Source organism: Perca flavescens, chromosome 6 (genome assembly GCF_004354835.1).
Source record: "Perca flavescens isolate YP-PL-M2 chromosome 6, PFLA_1.0, whole genome shotgun sequence".
In the NCBI taxonomy this organism is placed as follows: domain Eukaryota; kingdom Metazoa; phylum Chordata; class Actinopteri; order Perciformes; family Percidae; genus Perca; species Perca flavescens.
This window is the reverse complement of record NC_041336.1, coordinates 33,874,212-33,892,192: the sequence shown is the minus strand read 5'-3', so window position 1 is coordinate 33,892,192 and position 17,981 is coordinate 33,874,212. Positions and strand designations below refer to the sequence as shown.

Sequence of the window (17,981 nt, the reverse complement as noted above, 5' to 3'; positions counted from 1 at the left end):
ATGTCCTCTTCTGACCTCATCATCTGACTCCTCATCTTGTATCAAGAAGGTTATTTTCTCTTAACAAAATATGTTTTGCTGGTTTTACTCACAGTGATTAGTGACTTGCATTCCATTTGAAACAAAAACAGAAACACTTAATTAAATCAGAAGATATTAAAGCTGTTGACCAGGTAAAGACAATGGAAGGGAAAACATCTTAGAAATCAAAGAAAACAAAACCAAATTCAAGTTTCCACACTGCACTTAAAATACTGCACAAGTACTAACTTGTCTCAAATCTGTAATGCAATCAGGTGGGCTGAAATCTATTCTATGGCAGAAAATATCTTTTATCTGGCTCAAGGAAAAAATGCATTAGGTTTGATCTTAATCTCAAAGGAGCTAAAAACTGATACACACACACATCAATATATGCTGTCAGTTCAGATGGAGTGAGCACAAAGAAACAGTCTTTATCAATGTCCTTTCTGTAGTGAAAGATGCAGACTTGGGATAAAAGTCTGAAATCCAGATTTTGACAGTTCCTTGTTCAATATTGTCCAATCTGAAAATTTGGGACAAAATCTCAGATCGCTACTGGTTCATTCTCATGCACCCAGCGCCAGGCGGCAACGTCACCAAAAACGTTAGCAGGCTATGGCGCACTCTTGACGTCACATTTGCGCGCCTAGCTTGGCTGCAGCTGCTGTAAAAAAACAGCTCTTATCCTCCTGAGCATTCTGGCCCTTTAACCGTTGAAACATGAAGGTGACAGATCAGAGGGGAGCCCAGGGTCTCCTTGTGGATTTACTGCTGACCCAATTCTCCTCACTCCCCTTGTTGGCGTTGGTGTCCATCTTACTGTGCTGGCATTCAAGCGTTACATCCTGTAGAAAAAAGCCATCCTTAGCTTTTTTGGTGTGTCAGCAGGCCCAGGGTCAGGGGGCGGGATCCAGTCTCCTTGCTCTGTCAGGAAACCACCGCAGGAAGTCAGCAGCAGTGATGCTCCATGCTCTCCGTCAGCATCTGGTCAGATGAACTGGGTTCCTGTAGGCCCTCTGCTGGGCTTGAAGTTGAAGTGTGAACATGGATCCTTGTTAGAGGTCGACCGATATGGGTTTCCCTGGGCGATGCTGATGCCGATCTGGACCTGGACCCCTTAAACAGATGAAGTCATCAGGCTGAATGACTTCATCAGCAGGAATCTGGAGGCTGCTTTCATCTGTGAATAAAATGGCTGTGACAAGCCGACACACTGCCTTGCAAAAGGTCATATTATTGTTTTCATTGCTGGGCAATGTCTAGGTGTGAAAACAAGGAAGAAGAAAAAATGTGATAGTTTGTCCCTGATTTGTCCATTAATTTCTCATGGAGGAGAAATTTCCTTTGTCATCTGTGTTTTCCAAAGTCCTTAAGACAATGGGCAAAAAGCTTCTGTCCATAACACAATAAATGATCCCAAAAAGTCATGAGTCCATTGTAACATACAGTACAGATCATCAATTACAAAAACACAAAAAACAAAAAAAATAAAAACTCCACCATTTTCTTTCTCAATGGGGGAATGTGGGCTGCATCTTTTACTATTACTTCAAACATTTTTAACAAACTTGATCAGCAAATTGCTATTTTTTGAGCAAATCAATTTCTATATAAGTCCTGTGTCATTCTTTTGTGCCCCATTTAATACCCTGAGAAGAAGATTTGCATAGCACTCTGTGTGGCCAGCACAGGGAAACTTTACAAATCCTCTGATCTCCCCCCATTTTTTATTTATTTTTTAACAAAATATTTAAAACTAGGGAATAAAAATAATAAAAAATCAACAAACCATAAAGATATATCAATGGAAAAGCTACTACCTTGACTCTCTCAACCCAATGATTTCTCAGAGACATCATCAGAAACATGAAAAAGAATAAAAACCAACAAAACAAAAAATAGTGGAAGAAGATTAGCTACAGTAAGATCAGAATGCTTAAAAATACAATTAATTTATCTCCATGTGCCTGTTATCATTTTTAGTGAAAAACAAACCAATTTTGAGTCAAGATGCCCAAAATGCCAAATATGCATTTACTAAATTATCCATTGAAAACCCCCTAAGAATCTTAAATTATTTTTGTTACAATTGTAGCTAATGTTAAATTGCTTAAAGTAGCTCAATTTCTACATACTGCTGAATTTATCTCCACCCCCCATTGGACCCCCCTCACAGGTAAGATGGCGGAGTCGCATCGGTGAGAGTAACTAACAGCTGCTGTTTTGACTTGCAATGGGCTTATCAATCATTCAGACACAATCCTACTCAAGGCAAAAACCGAAAAGAAAAGAAAATAGATGATTAAAAATGAAATGCACTTATCTCAACTACCTGAACCATTGAGCAACAAACATTAATTCACAAAAACTCTGAGCAAACATTTTGCTCCCATTTTCAACTGCTGCTCATTCATGCATTCACTGAGAAACTCCACTGAAACTTTAAAATGTTCCACGTCTTTCATACTTTCAGGGTTGGCGCCCAACTCTTCAAAGACATTCATACAGATTAATCTATTTTCTCACTGCTTGAGCTTGCATGCTTTTTATTCACAAAATTCAAACCAATCATCCAATCAAAAATATACTGTACTGCATTCACACTGCAATCTCCTCAGAAGATAGATCTACCTAATGGAGACGCTGTTCGTTCTGCCACCCAGAGGATGGAATCCTCAATGCTATCAATTCAACACAAACGAATATCCACAACCAGACTGCGTCTGTAACCTCAACACGTCCACAAACCATTCTTATTTACAATGAAGTTATCACCACACAATTTCAACACATCTTATTTACAGTTTATCAAAACACAACTTTGCAAGTCGCTGCCGCGTACTCAAATCCCAACACCACAATTCTTTTAAAATGTATTTACAGTAGGCCTTTCTCTACAATTCCTAAGCGTTTTCACACAATTCGACTATACCTATTATTAAATTGATTTTCCTATTTCCATACTATGGGCACGAGAAAAAAACTGAAGAGTCTTCCAATGGCGCTTTATCCCCGCCGTCGCCGCGAGATCAGCATTACCAAGTCCTATCCTTCACAGTTGTTTACACTGGCTTTAAAAAAAAGTCTTAATGTTTTCTTCCGTGCCAGAAACAGAAACTAATTTTCTGTCGCCGTCCCCCGGTCTTTCTATCTAAAATTTCAAATGGACCTGTAATTTTGCACGCGACTCAAACGATTTCAACCTAATGTTGGTGCACCATAAATTTTTAATTTATTCGTTGGTTCTAACCCGGCCGATTCAAACGGACTCCTACTTGCACGCGGCTCAAACGCTACCTCGGGTCTCCCGTCCCAGTCGGTTCCTTGTGCATTTACTATACCATGGACCTTCTTTCAGGCTTTTTAAGCTTTAACCCATACAAATCACACACAATCACATACATTGCCTTTGACTTATCGCTCTCAACGCAGTTCTCAATTGGGCATTACTTTATCAATACTTGTACAGATTTTAATAGACTTACGAGTTTGACACTGCTGATCTCTCCCACCTAAATCTTTCTAAATTAACTATTGCAGATTTTCGATAAAAACAGGTTCTGGCTCACCTTTCAATTTCGGGCCCTGTGTGAGAGATCAGCAGTCACACTCCAGTTTTTCAATTCGCCTTTTTTTCTTTCATCCTCCAAAAATCCACGTCGCGGGGTCACCATCTGTTAAGAAATATCTCTAAAAGACGTGTTCGTTCTGATTTCTGGAGGAAGGAGGAGAAGCTGGGGTCGAATTGAAAGTTAAGCAAAAGGTTTAATAAAACAACATGAAAACAACAAAAAGTCAAACACAATCAAACATAAAACATAAACCACTGCCAGCATCAGACTGCAAACTATGCTTCCCCTGTCGGGTCACAGTCAGCAGCCATGCGACATGACAAACAAATGTTACACTGCAGCTGACAGCGGACTGAATCCATGCATCTCCTTGTGGAGTCACATCGAAACAGTCCTGAAACATTCCCCGGATCATACATTTATTCCCCTACATCTGGGTGGTTTCTCAAATGAAATCTTCCCCTATTTGTCAGATGTCTCTCAGGTTAAGGACACACCTCTGATTAGATTAACTCCAGGTCATAGACAAAACATAAAACATAAGCATGGTTTTAACTTTTAAAACTTTTGGCGCCCCCCCAACAAAAAAACATATAAATAAATAAGTGTGCCCCCCGTTCTGATATGTTTACTACGTCCCCGCTGTCAGACATAGGCTAATTGTTATATTTTCCATCTCTGTCTGCACAATTTTTTCCCCAAAAAGGAAACAGTGAATAGGTTGGTCAACAGAACTTCAAACCATAGTGGACATTTAGTTTTGTGTGGTCTAACTAATAGAACTCCTACCTGATGTCATCACTGGGCTCATCTCTAGCCATCACCGACCTCATGTCTGTCTCATTCACTCCTTGCCTCTGCTCTTCTCCACTAAGACATATTGTCAAACAAACATTATGTATTCGTTTTTCCATAATATTAAGAAATTAATCTGCTGAATGAAATGAACTCACGGTTAAATGTAGCAGCCTCAATTCAATTCTTAAATCAGCCTAGTGATGGCATTAGATAAGACAACTATTATGCAGTAAGGTTGTGCTGCTGTTTTTTTGGGATTTTAAAAAGTACAAATATGGAGAGCCACTTAGCACAGAGACATTTAAATAGAGAGAGAGAGAGAGAGAGAGAGAGAGAGAGAGATATATGTGACCCTGTAATTACAGCGTCACCCAACAAATGTACAGATGTATAGGCCTAGCCTGTATGTCTGACAGCTAATGGTAACACAAAATCTATTAATGATTCCATGGTAAACCAGAGTTATAGCATTAGTTATGTTTTCCAGATTCTTGTCATTTATTGTACATGCTACCTTATATTTTCCAGTTTTCAGCTCAGCAACCTCAATTCTGCATATTCTAAGCTAGCTGTAAACCCCCATTTGGCTGCTACATTCCCAGTGTTAGCTAACGCTAGCTGGTCTGTTAACATGAATATTTGGCTGCTACATTCCCAGTGTTAACTAACGCTAGCTGGTCTGTTAACATGAATATTTGGCTGCTACATTCCCAGTGTTAGCTAACGCTAGCTGGTCTGTTAACATGAATATTTGGCTGCTACATTCCCAGTGTTAGCTAACGCTAGCTAGTCTGTTAACATGAATATTTACAAGTCTCCAAGCACAGACGTCACACTTTAAATCCTACCTGTTGCCTTTCACTATCCCCGTATTTAACTGCTGTTGCATCCATTACCATGCTATCTCCTTTTCCCTCTTTCTTTTTCTATTTTTAGCCCCCGACAGCTTTTTTGCTTTATCCATCTTTTTCCACAGACGAAAACTCACTACTGTACCTGTTGGCTCAGCGCTCACGGCGCCCCCACTCGCGATATTACGAATCCTACTATGGCCACGCCAAGACCGGACCCGCCCTTCAATAGCCCGGGTCTTGGCGTGGCCATAGTAGGGAGAGCCCATTGACATATATAAACGGGAGCGCCCCCCCCCCGCTCCCTCTTCTCATCTATGATGGAATCTTATGAGACAGGGCGCCTACTCAAGCCTGTTAGTCCTCAACAATGTTATATAATAACATTGAGGAAATGCAGAAATGATTTAGAAACGCACAAAAGCAGCTACATATAAAAAACGCCAAAACAAATATTTGTAACTTTATTATTATTTTTTTTTTTACCATCGCTTTGGGAAGGGAATGTTTGTGCCTGAACACGCCTCCTCTTTCCGCTGAACCGCCCCCGGGAGCGCGAATACATTCCCTAATTTACCGACGTGCGTCTGTGGAGGGAAAAGTCCGCTGTGCGTCGGGTGCAAAATAGGAATGATACATGCGTCGGTGTACAATGGCAATTGCGCTGAGTAAAAGATAGGGCCCTTAGTGTGCAAAGAGTTCATAAAAATAATACTAATATTAATAATAAAAAAAGAAATGCATGTAGGGAAACAGAAATAAGTGCCATGTTTCCATCCATCCATCCATCTTCGTCCGCTTATCCGGTGTCGGGTCGCGGGGGGAGCAGCTCCAGCAGGGGACCCCAAACTTCCCTTTCCCGAGCAACATTAACCAGCTCCGACTGGGGGATCCCGAGGCGTTCCCAGGCCAGGTTGGAGATATAATCCCTCCACCTAGTCCTGGGTCTTCCCCGAGGCCTCCTCCCAGCTGGACGTGCCTGGAACACCTCCCTAGGGAGGCGCCCAGGGGGCATCCTTACCAGATGCCCGAACCACCTCAACTGGCTCCTTTCGACGCAAAGGAGCAGCGGCTCTACTCCGAGCTCCTCACGGATGAGTGAGCTTCTCACCCTATCTCTAAGGGAGACGCCAGCCACCCTCCTGAGGAAACCCATTTCAGCCGCTTGTACCCTGGATCTCGTTCTTTCGGTCATGACCCAGCCTTCATGACCATAGGTGAGGGTAGGAACGAAAACTGACCGGTAGATCGAGAGCTTTGCCTTAGATTGAATGCAATACCGCACCCGCTGCGCCGATTCTCCGACCAATCTCCCGCTCCATTGTCCCCTCACTCGCGAACACAACCCCAAGATACTTGAACTCCTTCACTTGGGGTAAGGACTCATTCCCTACCTGGAGAAGGCATTCCATCGGCTTCCTGCTGAGAACCATGGCCTCAGATTTAGAGGTGCTGATCCTCATCCCAACCGCTTCACACTCGGTTGCGAACCGATCCAGTGAGTGCTGAAGGTCGCAGGCCGATGATGCCATCAGGACCACATCATCTGCAAAGAGCAGCGATGAGATCCCCAGCCCACCAAACTGCAACCCCTCCCACCCCGACTACGCCTCGATATCCTGTCCATAAATACTACAAACAGGATTGGTGACAAAGCGCAGCCCTGGCGGAGGCCAACCCTCACCTGAAAAGAGTCCGACTTACTACCGAGAACCCGGACACAGCTCTCGCTTTGGTTGTACAGAGATTGGATGGCCCTGAGAAGAGACCCCCTCACCCCATACTCCCGCAGCAGCACCTCCCACAGTATCTCCCGGGGGACCCGGTCATACGCCTTCTCCAAATCCACAAAACACATGTAGACCGGTTGGGCATACTCCCAGGCTCCCTCCAGGATCCTTGCGAGAGTGAAGAGCTGGTCCGTTGTTCCACGACCAGGACGGAATCCGCATTGTTCCTCCTCAACCCGAGGTTCGACTATTGGCGAACCCTCCTTTCCAGCACCTTGGAGTAGACTTTACCAGGGAGGCTGAGAAGTGTGATACCCCTATAATTGGCACACACCCTCTGGTCCCCCTTTTTAAAAAGGGAACCACCACCCCAGTCTGCCACTCCTTTGGCACCGTCCCAGACTTCCACGCAAATGTTGAAAAGGCGTGTCAACCAGGACAGCCCCTCCACACCCAGAGCCTTGAGCATTTCTGGACGGATCTCATCAATCCCGGGGCTTTGCCACTGTGTAGTTGTTTGACTACATCAGTGACTTCCGCCTGGGAAATCGGCGACAATCCCCCATTATCCTCCAGCTCTGCCTCTAACATAGAGGGCGTATTAGTCGGATTCAGGAGTTCTGCAAAGTGCTCCTTCCACCGCCCTATTACCTCCTCAGTTGAGGTCAACAGTGTCCCATCCTTACTGTACACAGCTTGGATGGTTCCCCGCCCCCCTCCTGAGGTGGCGAACAGTTTTCCAGAAGCACTTTGGTGCCGACCGAAAGTCCTTCTCCATGTCTTCTCCAAACTTCTCCCACCCCGCTGCTTTGCCTCTTTCACGGCAGAGGCTGCAGCCCTTCGGCCCTTCGGTACCCTGCAACTGCCTCCGAGTCCTCCGGGATAACATATCCCGGAAAGACTCCTTCTTCAGTCGGACGGCTTCCCTGACCACCGTTGTCCACCACGGTGTTCGTGGGTTACCGCCCCTTGAGGCACCTAAGACCCTAAGACCACAGCTCCTCGCTGCAGCTTCAGCAATGGAAACTTTGAACATTGTCCACTCGGGTTCAATGCCCCCAGCCTCCACAGGGATGCACGAAAAGCTCCGCCCGGAGGTGTGAGTTGAAAGTCTGTTGGACAGGGGCCTCCTCCAGACGTTCCCAATTTACCCGCACTACACGTTTGGGCTTACCAGGTCTGTCCAGAGTCTTCCCCACCCTCTGACCCAACTCACCACCAGATGGTGATCGGTTGACAGCTCTGCCCCTCTCTTCACCCGAGTGTCCAAAACATACGGCCTCAGATCAGATGAAACGATTATGAAATCGATCATTGACCTTGGCCTAGGGTGCTCTGGTACCAGGTACACTTATGAGCATCCCTATGTTCGAACATGGTGTTCGTTATAGACAATCCATGACTAGCACAGAAGTCCAACAACAAACAACCACTCTGGTTTAGATCAGGGAGGCCGTTCCTCCCAATCACGCCTCTCAGGTGTCTCCATCATTGCCCACTTGTGCGTTGAAGTCCCCCAGCAGAACAATGGAGTCCCCACTGGAGCCCCATGCAGGACTCCAGTCAAGGTCTCAAGAAGGCCGAATACTCCGAACTCCTGTTTGGTGCATATGCACAAACAACAGTCAGAGTTTTCCCCCACAACCCGCAGGCGTGGGGAGGCGACCCTCTCGTCCACTGGGGTAAACTCCAACACAGCGGCGCCAGCCGGGGACTTGTGAGTATCCCCACACCCGCCCGGCGCCTCACACCCTGGGCAACTCCGGAAGAAAAAAGAGTCCAACCCCTATCCAGGAGTATGGTTCCAGAACCAAGACTGTGCGTGAGGTAAGCCCCACCAGATCTAACCGGTGGCGCTCCACCTCCCGCACCAGTTCCGGCTCCTTCCCCACAGAGGTGACGTTCCACGTCCCCAGAGCCAGCGTCTGCTGCCCGGGTCTGGTCCGTCGAGGCCCCTGACCTTCACTGCCACCCATGTGGCATCGCACCCGACCCCAACGGTTCCTCCCACAGGTGGTGGGCCCATGGGATGGAGAGGGAGTTGCCACGTAGCTTGTTCGGGCTGTGCCCGGCCGGCTCCGTGGCAAACCCGCCACCAGGCGCTCGCCCGACGAGCCCACCGTCTGGGCCTGGCTCCAGACGGGGCCCCGGGCTTCCTCCGGGCAGGGTCACTCCATCTCTGCTTAGCTTTTTCATTGGGGTTTTTGAACCATTCTTTGTCTGGCCCCTCACCTGAGACCACTTTGCCTTGGGAGACCCTACCAGGAGCACAAAGCTCCAGACAACACAGCCCTCAGGTTCACAGAGACACACAAACCTCTCCACCACGATAAGGTGATGGTTCACGGAGAGGCCATGTTTACAGCAAAAAAATAACAATTTTCTAATAGTTATATTTCCCCCCCCAAATCACACATTTTATACAGCAGCGCATTTCTAAGTCTATTTTTATACATAGAAAATGAAACAAAGGAATGCATTAAATGTAAATTTAAAATAACTGACAGCTGCACTTGACACCTCATTGATGCATACCATGCACCATTTACCATGGCGCAAGGCTAAAATGAACCAAAACAATACAGACACGAACAGTTCAGATATTTTTATTCAAACCCTTGTACTAAGCTAACGCCCCTCCAACATATGAAGTTGACTTCATAATTAATCTTTCAAGATCATCAGCAAAAGACTTCCACTAGCTCTGTCTGTCTGAAGATAAATCAGATAACAAAGTGGGCACATTGTTATTTTAGAGCTACCTTATCATTCATCTGGAGTCAATGTTTGTGTCCACCTGATGATTGCAAGTCCAATATTCACCGTTTCCAGTCTCTACCAACTCCTGAGGGAAATATCTGTCTATTTAGCTGCTAAATGTTCCACTATGTTCCCCAGTTTTTAGCAGTCCAGTGTGGCCGCTGACTAGCGTGATTTTCTTTGTCTTTTTTTAGATGAGTCGGGAACTTAGCAACACCTAAATTAACTTTTAATGTTATCAAACAAAAATAAATGTTCTCCCCCCGTCCTAAAATGGTCACATTTGTTGTGTTCTGGTGTCAGATAGATGGAGGAGAATAAGATTTTTAAAAAAGTGGCAAAGATTGAAAAATGTTGGAAAAGTGCTAAGAATGTATAGAAAAGCTTAAAAAAAAAACATATTTTCCTAAATTATGTAAAGATTTTTAGGCATTCTGTTATGAAATGGCTTGAAAAATTGTCCATATACCTGCCATAGATGGAGCATGCCCCCGGACTCTAGATTTGGGCTGAACCATGAATCTTTACAACGTCTGGCTCCACCCCTGCCCGGCAAGTTGAACCAGGCGCGCTGTATGTTTGACCAATCAGCCACGGTCATCCGCAAACATCACTCCAAAGGTTCCTGTAAGGTTCAGAAATTACTACCCTCCAATCAGGGACCTTGTCCCCAGAACTTAATTTAATTCCAAACACAATGGGTTTCTAGTTCCTGCGGTTGAAATGCAACTTGGGCTACATTTACATTGCTTACAAGAGTTTTGAGCCAAAAGCGATCTCCGTGCTTTATCTCCAGTAGAAGAACTAATGTCTGTCTAGACTAACATCCAAACCTCATATCTCATCAACATTCTGGTATACTGGGCATAAACAGGAGGCAGCGTGGAGACTCCGCCTGCTGCTGGTAGCTGCCATGGTAACGTTAGTAGCTTTAGTCTCAGAGAACGAGACGTCGTGACTGATAAGACCCAATCAGGAGGAGAAACGTTGGCGTCAGTGTCGGCGTTGCCAAAGGTCTCCGTTTGCTTCCATTGAGACTGCAACACAACCCCGCAGATTCCAAACCAAAAACGGGTCAGAAGAGTTTCCAAATGTCTCCGGTTTAGGCTCGGAAATGCCAGAGCAGGGGGAATGAGAGGGGAGTGGGGGAACGCCAGAACAGGGGGAATGAGAGGGGGGTGGGGGAACGCCAGAGCAGGGGGAATGAGAGGGGGAAACACCAGATATTAGTTTTTAAACCTAAATGTAGGAATGTAAATGTAGCCTTAATAGTGGTTAGTCTAGGACATTAGCCAGCTAGTGCTAGTGACTGCTCACGTTTCTACAAGTATAGTGTGTGTGTGTGTGTGTGTGTGTGTGTGTGTGTGTGTGTGTGTGTGTGTGTGTGTGTGTTTATTTGTTTGTTTGTGTGTGTTCCGGAAGCAGAAGGGGGGGCTCTCTGTGGTGGCAGGCAGGCAGGCAGAGCTTTGATGTGGCCATGGCTGGCAACGCTCTCTGACTGTGAGAGCCAAGCAGACACAGTCCCTCCATGGCCTCTGATCTCTACAAAGAACTATCTTTACATCCCTCTCCTCTCTCTCTCTCTCTCTCTCTCTCTCTCTCTCTCTCTCTCTCTCACACACACACACACAGACACACACGGGGGCAGCTTTGGCTCAGGTGGTAGAGCGGTTGCCTACCAATCAGAAGGTCGGTGGTTTGATCTCTGGCCCTGCAGTCTCATGTCAAAGCGTCCTTGGGCAAGACACTGAAGCCTGAGTTTCTCCCGATGCTGTGCCATCGGTGTGTCAATGTTTATCTGATGAGCAGGCTCTGTATGTAGGCTTGTACGGCAGCCTCGGCCATCAGTGTATGAATGTGTGAGAATGGTAAATGGTTCCTGTACTATGTAGAAAGCGCTTTGAGTACTCATTAAGACTAAGTCGATAACTGTTAAAAGTTGTAATTGCAATAAAAAATTCAATAAAAACTGTTCAAATAAGAGAAGGGAAGTGCTATATCAATACAGTGAATTTACATTTACAGTCCATTACACACACATACACACACACACTATCACCTCCTGTCCTCCTAAACTGGCATCCATCCAGTTGGTCAGGATTGGAACATTGTGCAGATGGGCACAAAATCCCCAATCTGACGGACGCCTCAGGTCTTTTCATGGACAGGCTCTGCAGTGTAGTCATGTTCATTCTCCTGTCAAACTTCATAGTCCTGTCATCACTCTTCCTCTCCCTACAGCTCTCTCTATTCTCTCCTTATCTCGCTCCATTCTGCCCTCCCCATGCTCTCCTTTCCTGCGTCACTCTCAGTGATCCCCTCTCATTCTGATGGTGGGTATTCATTTTCCTAACTTTATCCCTAACCGTCTCTGTCGATGATAGCTGCCGATGCAGTGGACGAAAGGCACGTGTCTGACATCTGAGAGGATTTTTGATATGATCCACCTGTCTGTTCGATTGTGCAGTTGCATTATGTCTGGTTGTATGGGAGCAGTTTGGGATGGGATCGGTCTTATTAGATATACAAATTTGTTTTTTTGTTGGCATTTTTGGCAGGAATATGCAAAGCTGAATCCACAATGTGGACTGTGGCTCTGCTCAACTAATACAATATTAAAGATTATTGTTTGGGGCATTTGTGCCTTTATTTGAGGGTTATGACATGCAACAAAGGTCCCAAGGCCGGAATCCAACCCAGGACATTACAGTTATATGACATTCATATTGAACACACAGCTACCAAGGTGCACCCCCTAATACAATTTTAATCGTTTCTTTATCACTTAAGTCCATCAGAAAACTGGGAAACCCTAATGTATCTTATCTTATTTACTAGTATTACCAGAGTGTCTAAACACAATTCAATAAAAATGGAAATTACTGCTGTACAAAAATATAGGCCTATTATTATGATAAGAAATACAATTTTTTTTTCTGTTCTTGAGTGTGTCTGGGTCTGTTTTTGCTGCACCCCTCTTGCTCTCTCTCACTTTAACTCTCTGTAAATGGACTGTGTGCGTATGCGTGTGCGTGTGTGTGTGCGTCTCCGTGTGCGTCTGTGTGTGCGTGTGTGTGTGCGTGTTTCAGCCCTCAGTAACAGATAAAAGATGAGACGTTGCTGCTGACGGCTCATTCAATGAGGCGTCTGATTGGAGGTTATAGGCTGAGAAATGTGTAAAACAAAGTACTGTATCAGACCATTTTAAGGTTGATTGGATACAGTAGATTTCTAGAGCTGTTTAGTGATGACCGTTGTATCTACGTAATCGTCCATGTGTCTTTGGTACGTCAGCTGCCGTGTAAGTGTTTCTGATTCCAAAGTTTCCAGAGAGAACAAATACGTCAGGCTGATATTTTGGGGAACTGTGTCTAAAATATACAGATGCATACTGTGTATCTGTATTCACAGATGTCATAGCTCATCTGTTAATAGTTCATTCTTATTTCCAACAGTTACACCCACTATCATCCAATCACATCCTTCTAAATAGTCTTGCATTACCAGCTCTATCTCCACAGTGCTATGGATTAATGTCTGGCTACACCACACATTGTTGGTTTTGTGCAATAAGTTAGTTAGTAGGCTATTTGGGTTGTGCATTGTGTCAGTGCACTGTGTCATTTTGTGCAATATGTACAAGGTTGTTCAATTAGAAAGTGCCAATGAAAGGAGGAGTTAATGTGCTTACTATATAGGTACCTGTCTAATGTATATGAAAGCAGGTTTTGTGCTGCATGAGAGTATGTGTTGAGAGATGCTTGTTTTCTGTATTTTGTGCTGTCCTTGTAAAGCTGCGGAACAGACAAAACAAATTTCCCTTCGGGGACAATAAAGTATATATTATCTTACATACATTCTGGGATAAGAGAAAAACAAACCTCTGGGTTGTTTGCATTTCTTTAAATAAATAAATACAATCTTCTTCTCTAAGCTCCAGATGCAGTGACGGTGGCTCTGCAAAATAGTCTCGGGAAGGAACTTTTCTTGGTGGAACATTTGCAGCCCGCAAAAGAAAACACCTCATACAATATTAAATGAAGTTAACTGTTGACACAATACAGATATATACACATAACGTGATCTATTTAAATTAGCTGGATACATGGTTAAACTTTATTGGCTCTTGCCAGTGTATCTCCGTGTGTACTTCGTCCACGGCAATCCCACCAATCGGTCCCAAAACCTCCCAGTTAGAGAGGAAATGCCCTAAACAAATCTTTACAGTCATTCCCCGAAAGAAACAAGCAGGTCTGTCTTGTTGTACCATTGAAATTGTATTTTCAGCGTGTAGCTTGCTAGCTTGAAGTTTGTTGTTGTTTCCGGAAGAGAAGGGATTTTGAAAACGGCAACACAGAGAGAGAGGTAGGTGAAGGACAAAGCTTGACATCGTAAGGGTTTATCCTGAAAATGTAAATCTGTTGATCCAATCTTCCTTCTTAATGACCTGTGCTGTGTTAAAGTGATGGTTCGGAGTAATTTCACCCTAGGGTCCTTTGCACCACGACCTCGAGCAGAACACCCCCCCAGAAGCTTTTTTCACCTGGGTCTAACGTTGGGCGAGTTAACGTAGAGTAGCGTTATCAGCTGAATAGCTTAGCGCAGGGGCTAATGGACCCACGTGACATACGTATGTGCATTAGAGCCACAAAGGGAGTGTTACAAAGTTCAACAAAATAGGATGGCAGTGAATGGTCAGTGGTTAGGACACCAAAAGGGTCCAACTAAACTAAAGTCGGTCTCAACTTTTCACTGCAGGCTGCTACGGTATTACTTTTTATGAAAGGAAAGGAGATAATGCCGTCCCACAATTCCTTGCGGTAGCAACGTATAAAGCGACACACCATTCAGCCGTTCATTACAAACTATTTACCTATCTCGCATGAATTTAAAAAGGATTTTCATATAACCTGTAAGCTATTTCATTGAGTTGTCTCTTAGCCAAATGCTCTGAGTGATGTTAAGTTCCCTCTGGTAAACAGCGATGCAGTGTATATGTTTATATGTTTTATGTTTATTGTGAAAGGTTAGAACAGAAGGAGTGAGGCTGTAATGCAATAAGGCAATAAAGAGTTTGTCATCTTGGTTCAGATTACAGAGGCTCCGTGTTATTCTTTTATTACCTTCATAAGTAGAGGCACAACTCATAGCCCTCGGCTACAAATCAAACTAATTGGGATTCATGTCGATAAATATGAGTGGACAGGAGGGTGAGCGTGAGCAACCATTCTCAATGTGACAACTAGGGCTGTAAAGAGATTCAAATATTATCTAATTAATTAAATGCCTTGTGATTAATTAATCAAAATGAATCGCATATATCAATATTTTCCATGAGAAGCCTTTTTGAAAAATTCAAATAATTTCTGGTAGATGAGTGAATCAATGAATAGACATTATTGCGGCTGGACCCAAATATTCAACTCCATTTACTCTCAATTTGAGAGTCACGTTTCTCCTTTGATCTCTGAACACACACACACACACACACACACACAAAAGTCCAGTTGTTTAATCAGTAGGCCTATGAACAGGGCTTATGGTCACTTTTTTCCCCCAAGGAGCATGTTTTACTCCCAAGTAAAAAATTATAGGATTGACTTACATAGGCTACTGCTTATACTGCTAATTTCTACAATAATACAATCATGTTATGGATACAAAACGTTATGAAGTGTAATGTTTTCTACATAATATTTATCAAAAGATGATGAGCCTACAGTGTAACGGACCACCACAGGTCATGCATACATGTGAACCGCAGATAAATTGCAGAGTTTAACCTTCATAGTGAAAAAGTGACACTAAGTGAATAGGGCACAGCAGAAAGACGGCTTGGAAAAACGCCGCTTGTTCAGAGTTTTCACGTGTACTCCCGTAGGCCTACTACACTTCGCATCAGGTGTTAAAACCAACTGTACCAAAACACAGAATTGGACTATTATTTAACGCGAGACGTTTTTAACCGGTCATGAAACTGTCTCAATTTAATAATGATAGACAGTCAGAGCTCTGGCGGAGCCCTGCGCCCTTTCTGGTCTACATATCCCTGCCTCTGCTGAATTATTTTTATCCCCGGTGGGGACAAAATGTATCTCCCCTCAAAATTATCAATGCTACTTCACCATTAGACCATTACAGTAAATAAAAATAGAAGTATTTTAAACTATAAAGCGCTATAACGTAAAACAGTCTATAGTGCCATAGAATGATAAAATCCAAGCAGCAGTTGCTGGTTGTATTTAGCTGCTACAGAGCTCCAGAACCCCGGCTACCAGCGGCAGTTGTTTAGGTCAGTAGGTGGCTGTGAGCCGGCTACAGGCACCACCAGATGATGGTCCTTTCAGGGGCCGTGGTAGTGGACTCAAAACGACTAGTTGAATTTAGGAGAAAGATGGTGGTTCCTGGGTGAAAGTATTTTGTTTTTGCCGTGAAGTGAACTCCACGTTGTGCTATTTAATTTTGAGATTATTTTATATTGTGTGTGTATATATATATATATATATATATATATATATAGTGTTTTGGCATGGCTGGCTCTATATCCATAGTGGTATTGAAATGGGGATTTAATTCTTGCATGTTTTGTTTTGTTGTGCATGATCAAACCCTTCACCTTCCCCTCCCCTCCCCTCCTCGTTTTTTTTTTTTTTTAAATCGCACCCTGATGGTAAGAACACACAGAAGTATCTAAGATGCACTTCTTTTGAGTCTATCTTCGGAACATTGTAGTTTCACCATGGCAGACCCATGTCAATAACATCCGCCGTTGCATAATTACTTGGCCCAGTGTAAGTGCAGTCGGATTCTCTTAGCTCGGAGGTTGAATTTCCTAAGTTCATATGAATTCTCCACATCTTTCCTTGACCTCTTGAGGTTTTCCATCGAGGTAAAGATAAAGTTGTTTGGAAAAGACATTTGTTTTACTATACCACACTAAATATATATTTTTATCAGATTCAACCTATGATCCTCAGAATCCTCTTTCCTCGCGGGGCTTAATTCACTCACATGTTTCCTGTTGGCCAACTATTAACTGTAATTCAGATAAAAGTGATGCCTTTTGGCCCTTTCGTGTACCGGCCTTGACTGCTAGTTGGTGATTAATGAACCACTTCCATCTCCAGCACTGTGAACTCTGGCCTGGACTTAATTAAAACTCCGCTGTTGACCACCAATCATAAATTACTTCCCGCAACCTGTGACACTTTCAGAATAAAAAAGAACAAATTGGTTTCTTACCAATTAATAATTCACAAATGAAAGGCAATAAGAAGCCAGAGGCAGCTGTTCCTGTAAGAGTTCTGCATCCTCCATGTGCTTTGTGAAGGCTGAGCATGCTGGGAATGGCAAAGCGTGAGGCGGTGGCGCCTGCTGGGTGATTGATGCCTCTTGTCTGCTCTGCTTGTGTTTTACAGGTAGCTGCTGTCATTACCGTGTCACCGCAGCGCTCCAGCCCGGTCTGATCCCTGACCCGAGCAGCTGGTTTCCAGTAGGAGGGAGTTGCCCTGCAACAATGTCTCTACTCCATCATCCCTGCCTCTGTTTACAACTGCATCAGCCTGGGGACAGAGGCCTTTCTCAGCTTACCAATTTGTCCAGAGTCCCGGTCGGAGACTCTCATGTAATCCTTTAATTTATTTATTTATTTATTCATTTTTCGTTGCTGTTACTGTTAGTGTGTCTCAATTCAGATACTTCCGTGAGTGCACTTACATGTAGTGTACTGTGAACACTTGTAAAGTGCATACATTTCGACAGGGAAGCGTTGTCTCAAATCGCGCACAGCCGTTAAGCACTGACCGGAAATTACTCTTCTTCTTCTTCTTCTTCTTCTTCTTCTTCTTCTTCTTCTTCATGATAGTCTCACATTGCCAGACCTTCTTCCACAGCGCTGCGGAGGAAGGTCCGGCTAGTCAACACAGCATTCCGAGATAAGAGAAAAAACGTGCTCTGATTTATTAGCATTTCTTTAAACCAATCACAATCGTCTTGGGCGACGCTAAGCGGAAGACGGAGCCACGGTGCCTCTGCAAAATAGCCTCGGGAAGGAACTTGTTTTGGTGGAACGTGTGCACATTCAAGAGTTTACAACGCCAACACAAAGGAAGAGGAAGGTATCGGATGTCCGCCTGAAAAGAGTGTGGAATCTCCGGCGGCACCGCACCAATCGCAGAAGTGGAACATCATGGATACAGACTAATTTTAATGTTTAATTGCAGCCGGGCGGAGTTTTAGCGCCACCT

General features: G+C 44.2%; 1 protein-coding gene across 4 annotated transcripts in view; it reads left to right on the top strand.

The window, feature by feature from the left end:
* The window catches only part of tsnare1 (T-SNARE Domain Containing 1), a 225,413-nt gene extending 207,809 nt beyond the window's left edge, over positions 1 to 17,604 (top strand). For all 4 annotated transcript variants that reach the window (XM_028581222.1, XM_028581219.1, XM_028581223.1 and 1 more), the window contains exon 12: positions 17,154 to 17,604. The gene's annotated coding sequence lies outside the window, so the exon portion shown is untranslated. The remainder of the gene's footprint in view (positions 1 to 17,153) is intronic.
* The last annotated feature ends 377 nt before the right edge of the window (positions 17,605 to 17,981 follow it).